This window comes from Mesocricetus auratus, unplaced genomic scaffold (genome assembly GCF_017639785.1).
Source record: "Mesocricetus auratus isolate SY011 unplaced genomic scaffold, BCM_Maur_2.0 Super-Scaffold_100041, whole genome shotgun sequence".
Taxonomy (NCBI): domain Eukaryota; kingdom Metazoa; phylum Chordata; class Mammalia; order Rodentia; family Cricetidae; genus Mesocricetus; species Mesocricetus auratus.
Window position 1 is genome coordinate 2,940,885 of NW_024429218.1, and position 24,411 is coordinate 2,965,295.

The window sequence follows — 24,411 nt, forward strand, 5'->3', positions numbered from 1 at the left end:
AATCTGCCCTATGAATTAGCTTTACATATTGGTTCAAGCCAAATAAAATGTATAATTGTCAACCATGTGAAAGAAAATATTCTTAGTACCATTAGTGGCAAAAGAGATGGAAATTAGAGCTTTTGTAAGGTGATGCTGCTTATCTACTGAAAAGGACATATCAGTGTGAAGTTGGACAAGGATATGGAGTATATATTGCTGGTAAAAATGCAAGATGGCTGATTCACCTTGGAAATATTTTCAAACTTTCCTATTATGTTCCGTCCATTAAATTTAGCCATCTTCTCCTATGGGGTTACTGAAGATAAATGAAATAATTTTTATATGTAACTTAAAAGTAAAATTAAGATTTAAAAAATAGCTTCTTTATGTTTTGGATATTATAATTACATCATTTCACCCCCTCTTTCCTCCTCCAAACTGTCCCATGTCATGTATACACATGATACCTTGTCCTCTTTCAAATTAATAACATACCTTGTCCTCTTTCAAATTAATAACCTTTTGTTACATATATATATGTGTGAAATAAATTTTATACAAAGCCTATATGTATATAATAGCATCATCTTAATTTGTAAAATCTGCAAACAACATAAATGGAATTTAATTGGCAAAAGGGTAAACAAAATTAAAAGTCGCTGTATAAAAATACTCAGAAATAAATAGGAATAAACTGTGACTAAGCATAATGATGTGGATGAGTCTCAGATACATCGTGATAATCAAAGGAGCCAGATTCAGAGCCGTGTGTTGTGGGCTCTGCTGCTGTGACACTCGAAAGAAGGAGGAGCCATACAGCAGACCCACGGCTGAGACTTGTTGAGCTGAAGGTTTGTGCTTGAGCTCCAGTGTGAGGAAGCTTCACACAGGGCCCTCTCGGAGTCATGGGCCAGGTCTGCATCTTGATCACTACATTTGTTAAGCATGTATACAGATGTTGCACAGCTTTAAGTGAGTCAAATCCCATAAAACTAGACACTGTACTATATGCACATTTAAAAAAAGACATACAGCATAAAGATAATTTTTCCCAGTGGTTCACAGCTCTGTTAACAGCATTGGGGAATTGTATACCAGTCCAGAGTGGGGTACTAACACACCTTCCTTAATGACTAATATTAGATGGCTGGTCATCCCAAGTGTTAGCAATGATATGTAACTACTGGATAAACCACCATTTTCCTGGTGCAAAACTGAATTGTCATATAACCTTCAAAAAATTGTCATTCTCTTGAAATATGAAGCATATGTTGTATCATTCAGCATAACAGACATGGCTATTTACTTAAAAGGAGAGACTTGAATGACCAATTACAGGGGTGATACATTAATGCACAATATGTATAAATGCAAAGCAAAACCAAAAACTCTTAAAACTAGTAAAACACATGAGAATGTGTATACATGACATAATCCTGAGGAATGAAACAAGCCGGACAAAAGGGGCTGCATGCTGCGTAAGTCTGATTCTATTCAATCTGGGAAAATGTAGAGTAACTCATAACAACTGAAGGACATGGATAGCTTTGTAAGAAAGTAGTTAGTGTTAGGAGCAACAGTTAATGGATTAAACAGTTAAGGGTGAAGGAGATGCCTAGAATTTTGTTTGTGTAATATTTTCATGGGAAAACTGTCAAAACCGATGACATTGTACACTGTAAATGTGTGTCACTATTACTTACCATCTACACCCCAGTAAAGTTATCAAAGGAAATATGAAGACACATTTAAAGAATGAAAATATTAAACTTCTATTTTGGTAATGTTTTTAAAAAGATCCCTTTCTTTGTAAGTGTTCAAACTTGTGTACTAAACTTTTCATATAAAGTGAGTGTTGGTCCAGGGGTTGAGGCTCTCACTTTGTGTGCCTTAATTCCAACCTCTATCATGGCTAATAAATAAAAAGAGTCACAGAGTCACGTGTCACTGAAATGCCATTAGGCTGGTGTATAGGAATGCAAATTAATATGTTCAGTTCAGTGGTGCTCTAGTGGAAAAATTTAAGGAAAGAAATGATTTTTACTAAAAAGATGAAAAGGAGCATTTAATTTGAAGGTTTATGGTCCTGTAAATTAGTCAACACTCTGGTTGCTATCAATTTTTCTTGCACCTTTCTACCTAAGCATACTAGAACTTGACCTGTGTTAGGCTAAAGATTTGTTTTTAGTGTTTAGAGCCAATTTACTGAAGCTTTGTCATACTAAACACAAAGGAAATATGATAGTGGCTTATGTCCTATGTTGAGGATTCTTTCATTATGAGTTTCTAGGCTGATTTGACATTCCACCTTTTTGGGAAAATGACCAGAGCCTTGTGTCATTTTCATCATAGTTATTATGAAGTTGACTGACAAGAGAATTGAAGCATTTCCCTTGAAAGAAATCATTCTGTCTCAGAAGTGCTTTCTGAATCTCAGCAACTGTAAACACATTCCAGGAGCTAGTTTTTGTCGTGCTCCCACATTAACCCTCGATGGTGTAAGTACTCGTGTTTACTGGTTTCACTCTGGAGATTTGGTGACCAAGGACCAGTTAGGAGATATTCCAGCTCTTTATACAAGCCTTGAGTGGCTAACACATTGGTACGCCTTCTATGAGGATTTTCCTTTCACATTTGTATTTTTAACACCCCAATTCATAATTGAAGAGTGTGCAAGTGTAACAACCTCAGAATATGTCCTTCATAGTTATAATTTGCACACAGTTTCCTTTAATGGTAATTATGTAACCTTAGACTGTGTAGAAGACAGTCTTGAATTTTTCAAGGATATATATCTAACGACAAATTTACAAAGGCTGTTTGGAGAAGACTTTTAAAAAACATACCTCTGGTTATTTTTTTCCTTATATACCATCTGCCCTTCAACAATCTGACCTCCTGCCCCCCACCCTCTGCCTCACATACAAACATAGGTCAAAATTCTTGTCCTATATTAAGTGTATTTGGTGTGTGTCCTTGGTTAGCTTTCAATATGGAAGGTATAGACTTTATTGTAGAGTATCTTATCCCTATAATTCATGGAGTTTTCATGGGAGTTGCCTTAAAGGGATGCATGAGCCATTATATCTCCGGGAAACCATTTAGGGAATGCAAATGGATAATTATAAATATCTTTCTCAAGTCAATCACCATTCCAATGAAATCATATTATTGTATTGCTATATGTGTTATTTTTAATTAATTCAGACCATGGATAATGAACAAAAAAATTTTTTAATGAACAAATGTCTTAAGGTCTACTTCTTCAAGCATATAATTTGCAATGTTTCATACAATGAATTCTACTTACCATTATAACATACAGAATATTTAAATTAATGGCCAGTACTAAAATCTTTTTTTGTCACCCATTTTAAAAGCACATGTTGAGCTGGGCGGTGGTAGCATACCCCTCTATTCCCAGCACTTGGGAGGCAGAGGCAGATGCAGGCAGATTTCTGTGAGTTTAAGACCAGCCTGGACTACAAAAGCTATTCCAGGACAGCCTCCAAAGCCACAGAGAAACCCTGTCTTGAAAAACAAAGCAAAAAAACAAAAAAACAAAAAGGATATTTTGAGGAAGACTGAAGAAAGAATAGGATTGGGAAAATGCAGAATCAAAATACAAGGACACTGTTTTCTCTAGACGTCTACCTGCTGAATGTGGTAAAATATCTTTATGGTCACTGAGAAAATTGGAGATGAAGACCAAATCCTGGGAAGACCAAGCTACAACCTTTGTTGATCGATATCACCTGTAAAGTTTCAGACCAGGTCCATATCAACCTGGAACAAATTCACAGCCTCTTGTTTCCTGTGGAAATAAAAGCAAAACTGCTTCTCCAAAGTATTTTTGTTTACCATTTGACAAATACATTTTTTTTATTTTTTACTTTTTTAAAGTTAAGGCATTCCTAAAGTATATAGGCTGGTTTATTTTAACAATCCCTCTGTCAATTCCAGGTCTCTTATCAGCTGTCCATTGCTTTTCAGCACTGAAAAACTTTAAAATCAACACAATACTATACAGAACCCAGGCTCCCATTGTATTTCACATCTTTGTGTGACTTTTTTCTTTTACTCTTACTGTCTCTTTAAAGACTTTGTAATTTTTAATTGATTTATTTATTTTGTTACTGCCTATACTAATTTTATTTCTTGCCTAAGCCTATGAACATAGTAAAACACACTGGAACACATCTAGGGGCGTTTCCATACGGATCTCTATTACTACATATGTCTAGTCTTATTTGACTGCCTGAGCAGACATGAAACTGTTAAGCTACAACTGTGTCCTCTGGGTGCAACTCTATCAGCTGGCTCTGTCCACTCTCAGGTAGGGTCGTGAAAGGCAAGCCTAGAGCTCACAACCTGGTCAGAGATTTTTGCCTGAGAACCGCACTAAACCTTTCTAGCTATGGAAGCCAGTACCTATGCTGCCACAAGCAGTTTTTGCTTAGCTTGCCATTTCTAGTCTCTTTTGAGCACTGCCAGCTAAATAGCAGTGTGTCCTAAAGGAGTCGTATCCTTATCCGTTCTTTCTCAGCTTTCTCAGGCCCTACATGTAAATATGGACTCATGTTGGTGTGCTATAATGTTGTGATGTTTTTGATCTTTTGTCTTTTTTGGAGGGCCAGCCAACCAACTCCTGAATAAATCCCACATGGGATCAAATTATTAGTTATGAATGCCTGGCCTTAGCTTGGCTTGCTGCCAGCCAGGTTTTCCTAATTTAACCCATCTACCCTTTCCCTCTGGGCTTTTATCCTTCTCTAGACCTGCATACCTTTCTCTGCTTCCTACTCTTTGGCTGGCGGATGACTGGCCCCTGTAGTCCTCCTCTCCTTGTTCTCTTGCTTCTCCTCTACATTTCTCCTTCCGTTTATACCCTGTCTGCCAGCCCCACCTATCCTTGCTCCTGCTTCGCTATTGGCTGTTTAGCCCTTTATTAGGAGCACAGGGTGTTTTAGACACGCAAGTAATCACAGCTTCATAGAGTTAAACAAATGCACCACAAACAAAAGTCATACCTAAAAACAGTATTCTACCACAGCTCTGTGAGAAATTTATAAATATTCATGATTTTGTATATTCTTCTTATATTGCATGAATAATGGGCTGTGTTATCAACAGTTACCAACCTTTCCTGGCTGTGTTAACAACAGTTAGTTACCATCCTCTCATGACTATGTTACCAACAGACTACAGTAGGAGTGACCATCTATCTCTTCTGAAGATGAGTTCTAAGAGATGTTCCAGCCTCTGCTTTGCTCTCTCTTGGATACATTGCTCTGAGGAAAACATAGTTGCCCATTTGTGAGATTACTCCAGCAGTCCTGTTGAAGATGAACTAAATTACGGCTACAGATTATTAGACAATGCAGTCTATATACCCCCTGTCCTTTAGACCTGGAAGTTCTAGTGCAAGCATGGTTGTAACCTCCTGAGATTCTACATCGCAGTCCCAAACCATTCAGGATCCCCATTTCCCAGGAACTTCTACTTTGGGGCAATTTTCTGTGAGGCATTAATTAGCTAATGGTGAGGTGAAAGTCACTGAATGGGTCATTGATAAATGGCAAAATGAGTTTTGGACCGGCTCTTGTGCTGTTTGGATGCAGCAATCATGACTTGTTAAAGAGGTTTAAGAGTTTCTTCTGCCTCTACCAGAGCTGCAGGAGCCTTTAGATGTGGGAATTGGTTTTATGAAATTTTTCTTGTTTGTTCCTACTCCTGCATGAATTCTCTAGCACGGTACTCATCTTAAGACAGGAGTTTCAAAGTCACATGATAAATTTGTGCCATAGTGTATAATGATAGGCATGATTTTTAGGATGTGTATGCCCTTAGTCTATTTAGCCATTTAAAATACAACTTGTGGTTATATTTATAGTCATAAATATATATGGATATAGATATACATATAAGAGGTGTTTATAAATAATTAAAGTCTTTATATTTTATAATTTGGGCCACTGCTATGTGAAAAGTTACTTTATATAATAAATTTGGGCTTTTGCAAGTCCAGTAAAGAACTTCAAGACAGGTCACGCCCTCTCTGAGGAATGGATAGGGGGTAGGGTACAGAAATGGTGGCAGACATGGGAGGATGTGAAGGAGAGGGAACTTGGATTGGTATGTAAAATAAGAGTTTTAAAAGAATAATAGGAGATTTTCAACTTAGAAAAACAAGTTTCTTCAAGATTTTATAAAACGGGTCACAACAGACATAAGAATAAATTTGTTGAAGCCACAGGAGAGGGCCTCATTCATTGCCTAGTCACTTACTTCAGTTAATGGAGTGGATTCTTTTTCAAGACAAGTTTCTCATAAAGAAACGGCTCTCTAAGCTATTAGAGCCACAGTCTTCTTTATATAAAAATATTTTGTGTTTTATCTTTGGTTCTTAAAGAAAAAACATATAGGTAATACATTGAGATGAATCACTCAGACACATAATTTCATATATATGAAAAATATTTGTAAACAAACATTTGCATACTTATAATCTTCAGTGTTCATCATATGTAATTTATAATTAAAACAAACAATAAGATAAATATAACTTATAATTATGTATGCTAGATATAAATTCCTTATATTCCTATCCAGGGAAATTATATGTACTTAATATTAGATACTGGAACCTGTATAACTAAAATAAGTGGCATGTGAAAATATGAACTTTAATTATATAAATTTTAAAATGCTAATAGTTTAGAAAAGACAATGAAATGCCTGCATTTTAACCTAGTACGCAACATGTAAAACATGACATCAATGTGGCAGCTGCAGATACAGAACGTGAAGGTGCTGTGCATTTGACCACATACTTTGTAGAGTAATGCTTTGAAGTTCTAATTTTCAAAGCAATGGACAATTCATAATAGAGTTCAGAGTGAGAGTATGTGTAGATTTTGTTGTTGTTTGTCTAACATTGTGCTATGAACTGCCTGGGAAACTTGGTATTCCAAAAGTATTAAATAAAGCTTTCTGTACATGTGTAAAAGAAAATCTGTTCCTAAGTGAGTATAAACAAGATTTTATCACAAAAGAATGGAGTAGAACCTTTGAAATTTGTTTAGAATATAGATGCTTCTTGTCATATAGGGCCATTTTTTCCATTAAATGAACATTGTACCCTAGATCTCTATCTCAGAAACTTAATTATTGTGATCACAAAAAAAATGTATTTGAAGTTTTAATGTGACAGAGATACATTCTGGAGTGATCATTGTGCCTAAAATAAATAGGTAAATACAAGGGCTCCCCCTTGTTCAAGTAAAACTGTTTCTGAGGATTAAACCAGCCAAATCTTAACTCCTTTCTAACATTGGATTCCAGGAGTTCCAATTTGTATCCCCTTGATCTCCTTTTGTTGTCGTATTGCTCTAGCTAGAACTTCAAATACAATATTGAAGAGGTAAGGAGAGAATGGACATTCTTGTCTTGTTCCTGATATTAAAGGAATCTGGGATAACAGGAACTTACCTTAACATAATAAAAGCTATATACAGCAAATCAACAGCCAAAATAAAACTAAATGGACAGAAACTCAACATGATGTGTATGAAATGTCCTCCTTCATCTCATTTGACTGATTTTATTTTAAAAACTAATTTGTTAGACATTAGGATTGCTACCCCTGCTTATTTCTTGGGTCCACTTGATTGGAAAATCTTTTCACAACCCTTAACTCTGAGGTAATGTCTGTCTTTGAGGCTGAGGTATGTTTCTTGTATGCAGCAGAAGGATGGGTTCTGTCTTCAAATCTATTCTGTTAGCCTGTGTCTCTTTATGGGTGAGTTAAGACCATTAATATTGAGGGATGTTAATGATCATGGATTGCTCATTCTTGTTTGTTTTCAAATCGTTGGTGGTGGTGGAATTATAGGTGGATTTCCACTCTTTTTTTTTCTTTTGCCTGTTGGTAAGGTAGGATTGTCTATTGCCTATATTTTTCTGGTTGTAGCTCCCTCGGGTTGGAGTTTTCCTTTCAGAATTTCTGTAGGGCTGGGTTAGGGGATAAGTATTGTTTAAATCTGGTTTTGTCATGGAATAACTTGTTTTCTCCATCTATAGTGATTGAAAGCTTTGCTGGGTATAGCAGTCTGGGCTGGCATCCATGGTCCATTAGTGTTGATGGAATATCTATACAGGACCTTGTGGCTTTCAGCGTTTCCATGGAAAAGTCAGGTGTGATTCTGATATGTTTGCCTTTGTATATTACTTGGCCTTTTTCCTTAGCTGCTCTTAATATTCTTTCTTTATTCTCTATGTTCAGGGTTTTTACTATTATGTGGCAAGGGGACTTCCTTTTGTGTTATACTCTATTTGGTGTTCTGTAGGCTTCTTGTACTTTCATTAGCATGTCTTTCTTTAGTTTGGGAAAGTTTTCTTCTATGAATTTGTTGAATATGTTTTATGTACCTTTGAAATGGGTTTCTTCACCTTCTTCTATACCTATTATTCTTAGGTTTGGTCTTTTCTCAGTGTCCCATATTACCTGGATATTTTGTGTTAGGGATTTGTTGGACTTACGGTTTTCTTTGGTCAGTGAATCAAATTCCCCTAGTTTATCTTCAACACCTGAGATTCTGTCTTCTATCTCTTGTATTCTGTTAGTTATGCTTGTATCTGAAGTACCTGAACTTTTGCTCAGCTTTTCTATTCTAACATTTCTTCAGACTGTGTTTTTTATTGTCTCTATTTCAACCCTTGCACTGTTTCTTTTAATTTTTGCTTTGTCTTTTCCTATCTTTCTTGCATTTGTTGGATTTTTTTGGTTTGTCTTTTCTTCCATTTCTTGCATTTCTTGAATTTTTTTGCATTGCTTTTTCCTCCATTTCTTGCAATCCTTGCATTTTTTGGATTTTTTCTTCCATTTCTTGTATTTTTTGGTTTGATTTCTCTTCCATGTCTTTAATGGATTTTCTCATATCCTCTTTGAGGGTCTTTATCATTTTCATGAAGTTGTTTTTATGGTTTTTGTCATCTGCTTCCTCCACAATGGGCTGTTCAGGTCTTGTGGGTGGTGTAGATTCTCTAGTTTCTGGCAGTGTAATATTTGCTTTTCTGTTGGTGGGTATTTTTTATTGTCTCCTTCCCATCATTTCTTCCTTTGGGTACAGAAGGAGTCTCTTCCTCCCCTGGTAGGTATGTGTCCACAGTTTCTTTCCAGTCGTGGGAGCAGGGCCAATCTCCTAGTGGCTTTCCCCTTGTGTGGCTGGTGTCCGTTGTAGTATCGGGACCTTGGCAAACTCTGGGTAGACTGGACCCTCTCCTCACCTGTCCTGTTGGTGGAGAATGGGACTTGGAAGCTGGCAGTTTCTGGGCGGGCTGAATCCCGTCGGGGTCGTCTTCGACCTTTTTCAATGATGCTTTTCATTCTTGTGTCATTTGATTGGACCATAACTTACATAATCAATGACCCCTTTACTGACCTTTGATGCATACTAGGATATACACCATTGACTCCTATGTTTCTGAGATCATCAAGTATGGATTTAACAACTGGCTTTTCTACATCTTCAACCTACGGATGTATCACCTCTCACTCTCACTCTCTTCTATCTTTGCTTCTCTTTGTACCATCATCTCTCCATGCCATAAAAGGGATATATAAATATATAATAATAACATATAAATATTGTTTCTGTACCTCTTGAGAACATTTGTCAATTCAGTTGACATGGAGATATACTTAGATTTATACTTAAAGTGATATATTTAAAATTTACCCAATCACTTCCTACATGACTCAATTGTATTTTATGTACATTTTCCCATTTCATCTTTATTATGTATATGCTAGATGCTACTATCAAATTATTATTTTAATGAGGATGGCATTATATCATATTGAAGTTAAATCGCTTTAGACCATGTAGTTATTGGGTATGCAACAAGATTTCAGTTCAGACATTTGACTTTAGACCAAGGTTTGTCACTTCAAATTGCAAGAAATATAGGAATTTATTTTTGCTGAAATGGTCTTTAATCACCAAGGAACTAAATTCTGTTTCATTAACTTATTTAAAATTCTGTCAAGTTGCTAAGTAGCTGTGGAAGCGTGAATCTTAGTTCTTAGCAGACAGAGATGGGTAGGTTATGAAGTCAAGGCTAGCCTGAGCTACATAGCAAGACTTGAGCTGAGGCTATAGATTATGGAAAATGCTTACCTAGCATGTGGTAGAAGCTGCTTCAATCTCTATCAATAAAAATATGGGTGATGTGGTATGATGATTTGTTTTAGCATAATATATGAACATTTTATCTACTAGGTGAATCATTATTTCATAAACATTTTCTATTAAAATTATTTTGTTTGGTTTCCCTAAATTCCTTCTAAGATCACTGTACTATATGGCTATAATATAGGCTGGCACAGTTCTCTAGCAGTTAAGCTTTTTATTTAATAAGTGCAAGTTAACTACTATGGAAAGAAAAATTAAATTTATATATATAAGTATTATATTCACTCCATAGACATTTATTGAGTGACTATGTATAGTACCCCATGACAACCATGATATGGATTCTTTAGAAAATGGAAATATTTTCATCTATGTGTTTCTGGGATAGTGATAAATGGCATAATTAAGTACATTGAAAGATGCAAAGTGAAGATCGATACAAAACAACCACATACTAAATGATCTAAAGGCCTTGCAGGAGAGAGGAGCAGGGGCCATGATTTGTGGGCTGTGGACATCTTCAGTATCAAGCCCATCTATGCTCACAGGAAGAGAATGCCCTCTACTCAGACACATAACCAACATTTCTTTGAAAAATGCTAGTAGTTCAGAATGCTGTCTTTGTCTACTGAGGAGTAAGCCTACTGCATTATACAGTGACCCATCTAATTTCTTACACATTGATATTTTTATGTGTAAATATAATATAAATGAAGAGTATAGACATTTATTGCAAGTTTTAAGATGGAAAAATATAACTAGGATGTAAATTCAGTATTATGAGTGCCCCCTAATTTTTGGATTAGTTACTTCATCAATTTTATACAAGTATAGAATACTGAAGCTATTGAATGCTATTTTGTCCAATTCTCTATTTATCCTTACAGAAAGCTAGTTATCAGGCACTAGGAGTGTATTTAACTAAGGATCTCAAGGCACAGATGCTATGTGGCTAGTACAGGATTATGCCCTTAAATGTAACTAAGCTGATGGTTCAAGTTCAGCTCAGATAAGATGTTTTATGCCTATCCCTGTGGGTACCCAAACTTCTTCCTTTCATGCAGTGATTTCACTGGACAAACGATATGTATCGTTTGTGTATGGGTGAGCCTGTCTTTATCTTTTGGTTCTGATCAAGTACAAACGTTGGTGACTGCTTTTGTCCTTTGCATATTCTCTGAAGCAGAAATTGAAAGACTTTCCTGCTCCCTTCTATATTGGAAAATGGAGTGGGTCAAAAGCTGTGGGCTGAGGCATTTTAACACTGCAAAAGTCTCTTACTGCCTGTGGGCACAGTGGATTCCAATTTGGGGATGTCTCTGAACATGAATTTATTTATTTATTTGTCCTTCAAAATTTGCTTCATACATCTATTTTAAACTCATTTTCAACTATGGACATTACAAGAAGGAAATGGTATTTCTTCTTGGAATCTCACGTAAAATAAAACCTGATTCTTATTCCACATAATCTTTAGGCAGAAATAATTTCATATTGTTAGAAGAGAATGATGATGCCCTTCCCCCAAGATTGCAGCATAATAAAGAATGTTTTCACAATACTTAGAGGATTTTTTGTAATTGTCCTCCTTATTGTTTGACTGTCAGTTAAATTAGAACATTTGATAATTGCAGGGAGCTGATAAGACTTTTCTATTACAGGGATGTCATTATGTTAATCTCAGTTCAAATATAGTTTGCCTGTTTTGATTATATAATATGAGAATAAATTAACCTATTAAATAAGCTTACCTGGAGGACATAGATATTTTAAAGTTTTTTAAAGTTAACAGTAATTTAAACAAATTGACAGATCTTCTATTAGCTGCCTTTGCTACCTAAAGCCTTTAAAATTTAGAGCATAGACATTTAGATATATACTCATGCACTTTTACATCTAAAAATCAAAACTATATATGGGCTATTTAGATCTTATTGTTTGTTGAAAAGATAGTAATGAATTTTTAAGAATGCAGGGACTCCCAGCTTTCATTTCATATGCAAACACCTGGATACTGGAAATTTTGAATAAATCAACTGGCAGCTGCTTCTATAAAACACATTTTTCTTGAAAATATAAGCTCTTATTATCTTTTGTTTAAAATAATGAATGTCTACCAACAAGTGTAACTCTGCTCCCTTTACTTATGAGGGTAAAAGTTCATTAACCATGACCATCTCCTAATCAGTTTTCACATCACAGTTGTGTATGCTGTTTTTAAAGATATTGCCTGTATTCTATCTTTGGAATAAGTTTGGAAAATATCTGCAAGACATAATTATTGAATTGAGATTGAATCTAAACTTAATTATATGGAAGTTTAAAATCTTTATTCACTTAATATTCATTCTATAAATATCATGAAGTACATAGTATGAGAATAGATTATGGTCTACATATCAGCATCCTATAAGCCATTTAGAGACAAGAAAGAATTTAAAAAATCAACAAGATAGCAAATTAATTAGCCTATATGCAAGTTGACTTCCAGTATGCCTACACTAAAACAAATCTGACGTGTGTAATATTCTGGCAGTATCAAACTGCTACTTATGATTTTTCCATATTATCTTATATCTAACAATCAGTCTAATTGGCATCTACTAAAATTTTAAGGCAGAGGGAAAAGTATGAACATGATGAGAAGAGACCCTTTCCCAAGAAACTACACCATTAAGGGAAAGTTATGACGCCCATTTATCAGCTGGAAAATCCTGTAATAAGTCATTTAACTGGCTCCATTTAGGTGGCCCTATTTAAAATTTAGAAACCCAGTGTGTCAGGTGTCTCATTATAAAAAGACCAGGACATGGTGGCTTGTTTGGGTGATGATTCTTGGTTATGTTAAATAGGTATAAAATGTTTATTATTTATTTTACGCTATGGTGATTAATATTTTGGAAAAGAAGATAGGATTAGCTTTTTAAATTTTTTAACTTTTTAAAAAAATTTAAATTAGAAACAAGCTTGCTTCACATGTCAATACCAGCTCCCTCTCCCTCCCTCTTCCCCCACTGCCCCACCAGACCCCTCAGACCCCCCCACCCAACCCCACTCTGTTCTCCAGGGAGGGTGAGGTTCTCCATGGGGAAATCTCCAGAGTCTGTCATTTCATTCAGGGCAGAGACTAGACCCTACCCCAAGTGTCCAAGCTAAGAGAGCATTCCTCATTGAGGCGTGGGGACCTTAACTTCGTTTGTATACCAGGGATAAATACTGATCTACTACCCAAAGCCCCAAAGATTGCCTAGGCCTCCTCACTGACATCCACATTCAGGGGTCTAGATCAGTCCCATGCTGGCCTTTCAGCCATCAGTCCGTGGTCCATGATCTCCCCCTTGTTTAGGTCAGCTATTTCTGTGGGTTTCACCAGCCTGGTCTTGAACCCATTGCTCATCACTTCTCCTTCTCTGAAACTGGGTTCCAGGAGTTTAGTTCAGCGTTTAGCTCTGGGTGTCTGCTGCTGATTCCATCAGGCACTGGATGAAGGCTTTAGGATGGCATATAAGGTAGTTATCAATCTCATTATAGGGGAAGAGCTTTTAAGGTAGCCTCTCCACTTTTGCTTAGTTTGCCAATTGGTGTCATCCTTATAGATGTTTGGAAATCACATTAGTGCCAGATCTCTCCTCAAAACTATAATGCTTCCCTCCATGATAGTATCTCTCATCCTGTTCTCCGATTCAAATTCCTGCTCCCTCATGTCCTCTCCCATCCTCTTCTCCACCTCTCTGTTTCCCAGCTTCCTCTACCATCCCTACAAGCTCCCAGTCTGCTCAGGAGATCCTGTCCCATTCCCCTTCTCTGGGGTGCCATATATATCTCTCTTAGGGTCCTCCCTGTTTCCGAGACTCGATGGTGGTGGGATTGTAGACTGACATTCCCTTCATCCAGGTCTAAAATCCATATATGAGTGTGTACATACCATGTTTTTTTTTTGTTACTGGGTTTCCTCACTCTATTTGCCTACAAATTTCAACATTCCATTGATTTTTTTTCCTCTGAGTAGTATCACATTGTGTAAGTGTACCACATTTTCTCTATCCACTCTTCAGTTGAGGGGCATTTAGGGTTCTGGCTATTACAAATAATGATGCTATGAACATAGTGGAACAGACATCCTTATGGTATGAATGTACATGTTTTGTGTATATGCCTAAGAGCAAAATGGTTGGGACTTGTGGTAGGCTGAATCCCATTTTTCTGAGAAATATCCATACTGATTTCCAAAGTAGGAGTATGACTTGGCACTCCTACCAGCAGTGGAGGGAAAAGTATTCCCCTTTCTCCACATCCTCTCCAGCATAAACTGTCATTGAAGTTTTTTATTTTAGCCATTCTGACAGGAGTGAGATGGTATCTCAGATTTGTTTTGATTTGTATTTCCCTGATGGCTAGGGATGTTGAGCACTTTATTAAGTGTCTCTCAGCCATTTTAGACTCCTATTGAGAATTCTCTATTTAGTTCTATACCCCCACTTTTTGATTGGATCCTTTGGTGTTTTAGAGACTTGCTTCTTGAGTTCTTTGTAAATTTTGGAGATGAACCCTCTGTTGGGTGTGGAGTTAGCGAATATCTTTTCCCCTTCTGTGGGCTGCCTTTTTGTCTTGTTGACTGTGTCCTTTGCCTTACAGAGGCTTCTCAGTTTCAGGAGGTCCCATTTATTAATTATTGATTTCAGTGTCTGTGCTACTGGTGTTATGTTCAGAGAGTGGTCTCCTGTACCAATTCATTCAAGGGTACCTCCCACTTTCTCTTCTAAGAGGTTCCATGTGGCTGGATTTATGTTAAGGTCTTTGATCCATTTGGACTTAAGTTTTGTGCGTTGTGATAGACATGGATCTATATGCAGTCTTCTACTAGCCAGCCTCCAGTTATGCCAGCACCATTTGTTGAAGATGCTTTTTTTCCCGTTGCATAATTTTAGCTTCTTTGTCAAAGACCAGGTGTTTTATGTGTATGGGTTGATATTGGGATTCAATTCGATTCCATTGGTCTACCTGTCTATTTTTGTGCCAATACCAAGCTGTTTTCACAACTATAGCTCTACAATAGAACTTGAAGTCAGGGATGGTGATGCCTCCAGACATTGCTTTGTTGAACAGGAATGTTTTGGCTATCTTGGGTCTTTTGTTTTTCCATATATAGTTGAGATTTGTTCTTTCATGGTCTGTGAAGAATTGTGCTGGTATTTTCTTGGGGATTGCATTGAATCTAGATTGCTTTTGGCAAGATTGCCATGTTTACTATGTTGATCATACCTATTCAAGAGCATGGGATGTCTTTCCATTTTCTGATGTCTTCTTTAATTTCTTTCTTTAAATACTCAAAGTTTTTGTGATACAGGTCTTTCACTTGTTTATTTAGCATTACCCAAGATATTTTATGTTGTTTGTGGCGATTGTAAAGGGTGATGTTTCTCTGATTTCTTTTCAGACCTTTTGTCATCTGTATATAATAGGGCTACTGGTTTTCTTGAGTTGATCTTGTATCCTGTTACTTTGCTGAAGGTGTTTATCAGCTGTAGGAGTTCCGTGGTAGACTTTTGGGTCACTTATGTAAACTATATATCATCTGCAAATAGTGAAAGTGTGACCTCTTCCTTTCCAATTTGTATCACTTTGATCTCTTTTTGTTTTCCTATTGCTCTAGCTAGAATTAATTGAAGAGGTATGGAGAGCAGGGACAGCCTTGTTTTGTTCGTGATTTTAGAGGAATCACGTTGAGTTTCTGTCCATTTAGTTTGATGTTGGCTGTTGGTTTGCTGTATGTAGCTTTTATTATGTTTAGGTATGTTTCTGTATCCCAGATCCCTCCAAGACCTTTACTATGGAGTGGTGTTGGATTTTGTTAGAGGATTTTTCAGCATCTAGTGAGAGGAGCATGCTATTTTTGTTTCTCTGTTTGTTCATATGGTAGATGACATTGAAGGATTTTCATATGTTGAACCATCTCTGCATCCCTTGGTATGAAATCTACTTGATCTTGGTGGATAAGTGTTCTTGGATCCCATTTACCAGTATTTTACTGAGCATTTTTGTATCTATGTTCATGAGGTCTGAAGATCCCTTTCTTAGTTATGTCTTTGTGTAGCTTGGGTAGAGTTTAGCAATGACCCTTCTGTTTCTACTGCATGGATTATTTTGAGTAGAATTGGTATAAGCTGTTCTTTGAATTTCCAGTAGAATTCTGCACTGAGGCCATTTGGCCCTGGTTTTTTTTTTTTTTTTTTTTTGGGGGGTTGGGAGACTTTTGATGACTGCTTTTATTTCCTTAGGAGATATAGGTCTATTTCAATTGCTTATCTGTTCTTGATTTAATTTTGGTAAGAAATACCTATCCAGAAAATTGTCCATTTCCTTTAAATTTTCGAATTCTGTGGAGTGCAGGTTTTCAAAGTATGACCTGATGATTCTTTCGATTTCCTCTGTGTCTATTGTTATGGTTTGGGTATGTTGTGTCTTCATTCTCATTGAATTCTAGGAAGTCTTTAATTTCTTTTTTCATTTCTTGTTTGTCCAAGGAATGTTGCAATTGTACATTAGTCAAATTCCATGAGTTTGTAAGGTTTCTGCGATTTGTGTTGTTGTTGAATTCTAACTTTAAAGCATGGTAGTCTGATAAGATACATGGAGTTATTCCAATTTTTTTGTACCTGTTGATGTTTGCTATATTGCCAAGTATGTGGTTGATTTTTGAGAAGTTTCCATGTGGCGCTGAAAATATATTCTTTTCTGTTTGGATGGAATGTTCTATAGATGTCTGTTAAAACAAATTGGGTCATAACTTCTATTATATCCTTTGTTTCTTTGTTAAGTTTTTGTCTGGTATTCCTGTTGAGTGGTGAGAGTTGGGTGTTGAAGTCTCCCACTATAAGTGTGTGAGGTTTAATATATGATTGGAGTTTTAGTAATATTTCTTTTACGAACCTGAATGCTTTTGCATTTGGGGTGCTGATGTTCAGAATAGAAACTTCATTTTGGTGGATTCCTCCTGTGATAAGTAGGAAATTACTTCATCTCTTTTGATTGATTTTAGTTTAAAGTCTAATTTGTTAGATATTAGTATTATTACCCCTGCTTAGAAAATCTTTTCCCAACCCTTAACTCTGAGGTAATGTCTGTCTGTGAAGTTGAGGTGTGTCTCTCGTATACAGCATGATGGATTCTGTCTTCCAATCCATTCTGTTAGCCTCTGTCTTTTTATGGGTGAGTTAAGATCATTAATATTAAGGTATTAAAAACCATTGATTGCTCATTCTTGGTTGTTTTGTAATGGTTGTTGTTGTTGGAATTGAATGTGTATTTCTACCCCTTTTTTCTTTTGGCTGTTGGTAAAGTGTAATTATCTATCTATTGGCTATGTTTTTCTGGTTGCAGTTAACTTCCTTAGGTTGGAGTTTTCCTTCTAGAACTTTCTGTAGGGCTGGATTAGTAGTTATGTATTGTTTAAATCTGGTTTTCTCATGGAATATCTTATTTTCTCCATCTATAGTGATTGAAAGCTTTAGTGGATATAGTATTCTGGGCTGGTTTCTGTGGTCTCTTAGTGTCTGTAGAATATTCACCCAGGACCTTGTGGCTTTCAGAGTTTCCATGGAGAAGTCAGGTGTAATTCTGATAGGTTTACCTTTAAATGTTACTTGGCCTTTTTCCTTAGCTGCTCTTAATATTCTTTCTTTATTCTGTATTTTTGGGGTCTTGATTATTATGTGGTAAGTAGAGGTAAGGGGACTTTTTTGTGTTCCACTCTATTTGGTGTTCTGTAAGTTTCTTGTACCTTCATTGGTGTGTCTTTCTTTAGGTTAGGAAAGTTTTCTTCTGTTATTTTGTTGAATATGTTTTCTGCCCCTTTGAGATGGGTTTCTTCACCTTCTTCTATGCATATTATTCTTAGGTTTTGTCTTTTCACAGTGTCCCATATTTCTTGGACATTTTGTGTTAAGGGTTTGTTGGACTTAACATTTTCTTTGGTCGATGAATCTATTTCCTCTAGTTGATCTTCAGCTCATGAGACCCTTTCTTCCATCTCTTGTATTCTGTTGGTTATGGTTGCATCTGTAATACCTGACCATTTCCTCAGCTTTTCTGTTTCCAGGATTCCTTCAGACTGTGTGTTTTTTATTGTCTCTATTTCAGCTTTCAATCCTTACACTGTTTGAACTGTTCCTTGAAATTTTTTCTTTGTCTTTTCCTCCATTTCTTGCATTTTTTTGGTTTGTTTTTTCTTCTGTCTCTTTAAGGGATTTTCTCAAATCCTCTTCAGGGCCTATCATTTTCATAAAATTGCTTTTAAGGCCGATCTCTTTTTCTTCTTCATTTGCATTGGAATGGTTGTGTCTTGCTAGTGTAGAGTCCCTAGACTCTGGAGGTGTCATATTTGTTTTCCTGTTGCTCAGTGTGTTTTTGTATTTTCTCCTTCCCATCCCTTCTTCCAGTGGGTGCAGAAAGAGCCTCTTCCTCTCCTGGTGGGTAGGGCCCAGGGTTCCCTTCTCTTATGTGCATACACATCCCATACTCTGGTAGCTCTCCTCTTCCTGGTTGATAAATGGACTAGGATGCTGTGGTGCTTTGGCTCCCACTGGGCATTCCCCAGGCAGAGGAAGGCAGCCTCTAAACAGGCCCAGGTCTACCTAGTTCCGTGGGTAGAGAAGGAAACTAGGATGCTGCGGTGTGTTGGCTGCTGCTGGGATGGGACCCATGATTAGTATTTAAGACTAATAACAATGTCTAATTTTGTGGTTTTTACCAATTTTTCTTAAGAAAATAATTACTCTTTACAAAAAAAGTTAGGAATAAGAAGGAAAATCTACTCATTTGCTCATTTTTTGAGTATTTAAGATCCACAACGAAATGACCAATAACAGACAGCTACCCATGTTTTATTGCATTTTCATATATTTTTTTATACATAATCATCATCAGATGTAGACTTTAAAATGAGCTTTTCTGATTATAAAATAAGACATGGCCACTCTGACATAACTTTAAAAATTCAAAATACAAGTAAGTATAATTATAAAATTTTTAAATATCTACATTATAGAAATCTCATTTTGTGTATTTCATCGCTTATACAATGAAGTAATTTATTATATATATACCACCTAATTGTCTGATTGCTATCATAATTGATCTAGGAATATTTGTGTCAAATGGACCATGTTAATGAAGAAACAATGGACTCATCCTGTTAACTTTGGAAAGGCTTAGTAGTGTTTCTTGATTAAATTATTGAGCTATTTGGGTTATTCAGTATGACGTTAGCAAATTTAGAAGAGTATCACTCAAAGTTCTCTAATAGCAAAATGGCTAAAGTAACTCTCTACACCGTCTTGCTTTTGCTCAATGAAAACATCTAAGTATTTTGCAGCAGTGTCTCCAGTTATGTAAAAACAATCTCCAGAAGACAAGACTAATCTTTAAGCTACTATTTCTTTCTATGTCCATGTACCATAGTTGAAAAAATGAAGTAAATCATGAATGTTTTGTAGTATTTGTCACCTATACCTGAACCCATGAGCATGGAACAGTTTAGTAATAAGGAAAATCACTAGAGAGGGAACTGTGAAAATTATCTCTCACACAGAGAGGAGAACATTTGATTAAGTCCTTTAAATATGAATTTTCAGACTTGAATCTAGTGCATTTTATCTAACAAAATTAACTATACTTCTAATTTAGTCATAATAGAAGATCACTAAATTCCAATGGAGCAAAATGAGGTGACACCTAGAAATAACTTTGGAAAGACTAGTCCCAGAACAGCTAGGTGAATGGCATGTGAGCAAGCCATGGTTATGACTGACACAGGATCAAAGTCCATGTGCAACACAGTGAGCACTTAGACCTCCACAAAGTCCCTCCTCAAGTTATGGGGAGAGTCACACATATCTTAGGAATCATTACTTGGCAAAACATGATGAGGGACATAGCATAGAAGCAATTTTCTGAGACTAAGAACAAAGCTAAGGCCCCTAGTGAGGGGCAAATTCGTCAGGCTATGTAAATTCTTTAACAACCAGTTATCCAATGGGGTCCTTGAGTGTGGGCTCTAAGCTGAATTAAAAAAAATATATACATGCAACTTTTCCATACTTGAGTTTAGTTTTGATTAGGCTCTCCATCTGCTAAGTATATCTACAACTTGAAAATTATGTAAGTCCTCACATAGCCTTAAAAGTCTGTTCTTGTACAAAACCAGAAAGTATATGCAAAATCTTGGGTCAACCCCCTCTCACCCAAGCCTGTATAAATCTCTCAGCTTTATTATGGAGTTGTTTTCTTTAACTCTTTAATCTTTGAGTGAGCTGCCACCCAGCTCCAAAACCAATACATGTTCTTCTTCATGAATGCCCGACCTAACTTGACTTTTTTTAGTCAGCTTTTCTTAACTTGAATTATCAAGTCTACTTTTTGCCTCTGGGCTTTTATCTTTTATTTTTTAAATTTAGTTATTTAATTTAGAAACAATCTTATTTTACATATCATCCCAGTTCCCTCTCCCTGCCATCCTCCCATGCTCCCCACTGGGACCCCCACCCCCACCCCCACCCCATTCACTCCCCAGGAAGGGTGAGGCCTTCTATGGAGGATCATCAAAGTCTGTCACATCATTTGGGGAAGGGCCTAGTGTATCTAGGCTGAGGGAGTACCCCTCAATAGGGGTCCCAAAAGTCCATTTGTCCATTACGGATAAATACTGGTTCCACTGTCAGAGGTCTCATAGACTACCCAGGCCTCCTAACTGATACCCACATTCAGAGGGCATGGTTTGGTCCAATGCTGATTCCCCAGCTTTATGACTGGGGTTCGTGTACTCTCACTTGGTCAGGTCAGCTATTTCTGTGGGTTTTCTCCAGCATGGTCTTGACCCCTTTGTTCATCACTCCTCCCTCTCTATAACTGGCTTCCATGAGTTCAGCTCACTCCTTAGCTGTGAATCTCTGCTTCTGCTTCTATCAGCTACTGGATGAAGGTTCTAGGCTAGCATTTAAGCTAGTCATCAACCTCATTATAGGGGAATGGCAACAAAGGCTGCCTCTCCACTACTGCTTAGATTCTTAGTTGGAGTCATCTTTGTGGATCTCTGAACATCTCCCTAGTGCCAGATTTCTCTTTAAACCTGTAATGGCTCCCTCTGTTACAGTATCTCTTCTCTTGTTCTCCTCTATTATTCCCCCAACTCATTCTTCCCATTCCCCATGTTCTCCTCTTCTCTTTTTTCCTACCTGCCCCACCCCCATGCTCCCAATATGTCCAGGAGCTCTTGCCCTTGCTCTATGTCCAATATACATATATAAGTAAGTACATACCATGCTTGTCTTTCTGTTACCTCACTCAGGATGGTTTCTTCCACACACCTATGAACACCTGATTTTTGACAAAGAAGCTAGATTTATACAATGGAAAAAAGAAAGCATCTTCAACAAATGGTGCTGGCATAACTGGATGCTGGCATGTAGAAGATGGCAGATAGATCCTGTTCTATTTCCATGCATAAAACTTAAGTCCAAATGGATCAAAGACCTCACCATAAATCCAGTCACAATGAACCTCTTAGAAGAGAAAGTGGGAGGCATTCTTGAACAAATTGTTACAGGAGATCACTTCATGAACATAGCTCCAGCTGCACAGACACTGAGATTGACAATTAATAAATGTGACCTCCTGAAACTGAGAAGCTTCTGTAAGACAAAGGACACAGTTAACAAGACAAAACAGGAGCCCACAGAATGGGAAAAGATCTTTACCAACCCCAACATCTGATAGAAGACTGATTTCCAAAATATACAAAGAATTCAAGAAGCAAATCTCTAAAACACCAAACTATTCAATAAAAGGTGGAGTACAGAACTACATAGAGAAATGGCTGAAAGACACTTAAGAAATTGCTCAACATCCTTAGCAATCAGGGAAATGCAAATCAAACTCTGAGATAACATCTTACACCATCCAGAATGGCTAAAATAAAAAACACCAATGACAGCTTATGCTGGCGAGGATGTGGATAAAGGAGAAAACTCCTCCATTGCTGGTGGGAGTGCACACTTATACAGCCACTTTGGAAATCAGTATGGAGATTCCTCAGGAAAATGGTAATCAGTCTACCTCAAGATCCTGCAAATTCACACTTGGGCATATATCCAAAAGATGCATATTCATACACCAAGGACATCTGTCAACTATGTTCATAGCAGCGTTGTTTGTAATAACCAGATCCTGGAAGCAACCTAGATGCCCCTCAACTGAAGAATAGATGGCACATTTACACAATGGAGTATTGCTCAGTGGGAAAAAAAGCAATGAAATCTTGAAATTTGCATGCAAATGGATGGAATTGAAGGCTTTTTACCTTTTTCTATTTCTGCATATTCTTTTTTTCTTCTTATTCTGTGGCTGGCTGTGTGGCTGGGTGACTGGCCCCAGCATCCTCCTCTCCTTCTTCTTCTCCTCCTTCTATTTATTCTCTTTGTCTGCCAGTTCTGCCTATTTCTCTTTTCTGCCTAGCTATTGGTCATTCAACTCTTTATTAGACCATCAGGTGTTTTAGACAGGCAACACAGCATTATGAGTTAAACAAAATGCAACATCACATTAAACAGATGTTCAACAGCATAAACTAATGTGACACATCTTCAACTAATATTCCACAACATTATATGTTGGGGCCTAGCCCCCACAGGGTCTCTGAGTTGTTTGTCAGCTGACAGCCATGGGTGCATCCTGTTTTCTAGTCCTGGCTTACTGCCCCACATTGCCCCTCTGACATCAACATCTAGCACGAGGAAAACATGCTCTCTTCTACCTGGGGTTTTCCCACTGTGCTGCAAGCCTGTATATATAAGACTGCTCCCTCCTACAAGAGAGAGACCTCTTAGCACTTGCAATAAAGTCTCTCTCTCTCTCTCTCTCTCTCTCTCTCTCTCTCTCTCTCTCTCTCTCTCTCTCTGGCAATAAAGGCAACACATGCATTCTCTTAGTACAAACAGCTGGGCGTCTGGTCTTTCTTTTTCTGATACCTTGAACTTGCTTGTGGATCGGGTGCCGCAATTATATGCACATTTTATTATATTGGCTTTTAGTATAGTAGATTATAGAGATGGGTCAATAAGTAAGGCTACTTTCTGCAGGTGAATTAGGACATGAAGTAACATCGCCGTTACCAATGTCTGTGCATGGTCACATATGCCTGTAACACTAGTGCTATGATAGTAGATAGAATGATAGCTGAAGTCTGCTGGTCAGCCAGACTAGCCAAAAATGGATAACCCCTGATTTAATGAGAGACCCTGTCTCAAGTGAATAAAGTTTAGAGTGGCAGAGCAGGGTCTTGCTATGACTTCCACACAGGCACACACAAGTGTACATGGCTGCACACGTAGGGGCACACCTGCATACACAGGAACACACCTCCATACCTACACATACCACACACACACTCCAAACATGAAGGAAAGCTATCCTTGCAGTCTTTAGTATCACTTTATTTGTTTATACAAGCCAAAGTAGTATACACTATTAATATTTCTTAATTTAAAATAGTACAACTTTTTTTGTTTGTTTTTGAGACAGGGTTTCTCTGAGTAATAGCTCTGGATGTCCTGGAATTCACTTTGTAGAACAGGCTGGCCTCAAACTCACATAAATGCACCTGCCTCTGCCTTACAAGTGCTGGGATTAAAGGCATATATCATATATATATTAAAGGGTAAAATGTTTGCGTTTTAACTACAATATTTTTATTCTTTGAGAATTTCATATATGTGTGCCACGTATTTTGATCATATTAACTCACCATTCCCCCCACCTTCAACTCTTCCCAGATCGTGCACCACAACCCCTTCCTAATTCATGTAATTTTTTTCTTATTTCTTAATAGACCCCTGAGTCTAATTATATATGGCTTATGCCCATTGGTGTGGGGGAAATCCACTGAGTACATGCATAAAGAAATTAAAAACTTTCTTCCAAAACGTCTACCAAGTGCCGACAACAACTTAGTTGGGGTGAAGTGGCTCATGAGCCCCCTCTTCTGCCATGCTGAGATATTTACTGGTTTTATCTTGCGCGAGTCTAGTGCAGGCAACTGTAGCTGCTTTGAGTTAATGAGTGCAGAAAACTGCCCATATGCAGATGACACTGTTTGGAAAGTAGCCAATATAAATGAAAAGAAAAATTGTTAAGAATTTGTACATTCATGAATGTATGCAATGAAATATGACGACATTTC

The 24,411-nt window shown here is 37.1% G+C and overlaps 1 protein-coding gene across 2 annotated transcripts in view; it reads left to right on the forward strand.

Annotated features, from left to right (window-relative positions):
• The window catches only part of Iqcm (IQ motif containing M), a 466,620-nt gene that overhangs the window by 390,986 nt on the left and 51,223 nt on the right, over positions 1-24,411 (forward strand). The gene's annotated exons all lie outside the window — the stretch shown is intronic.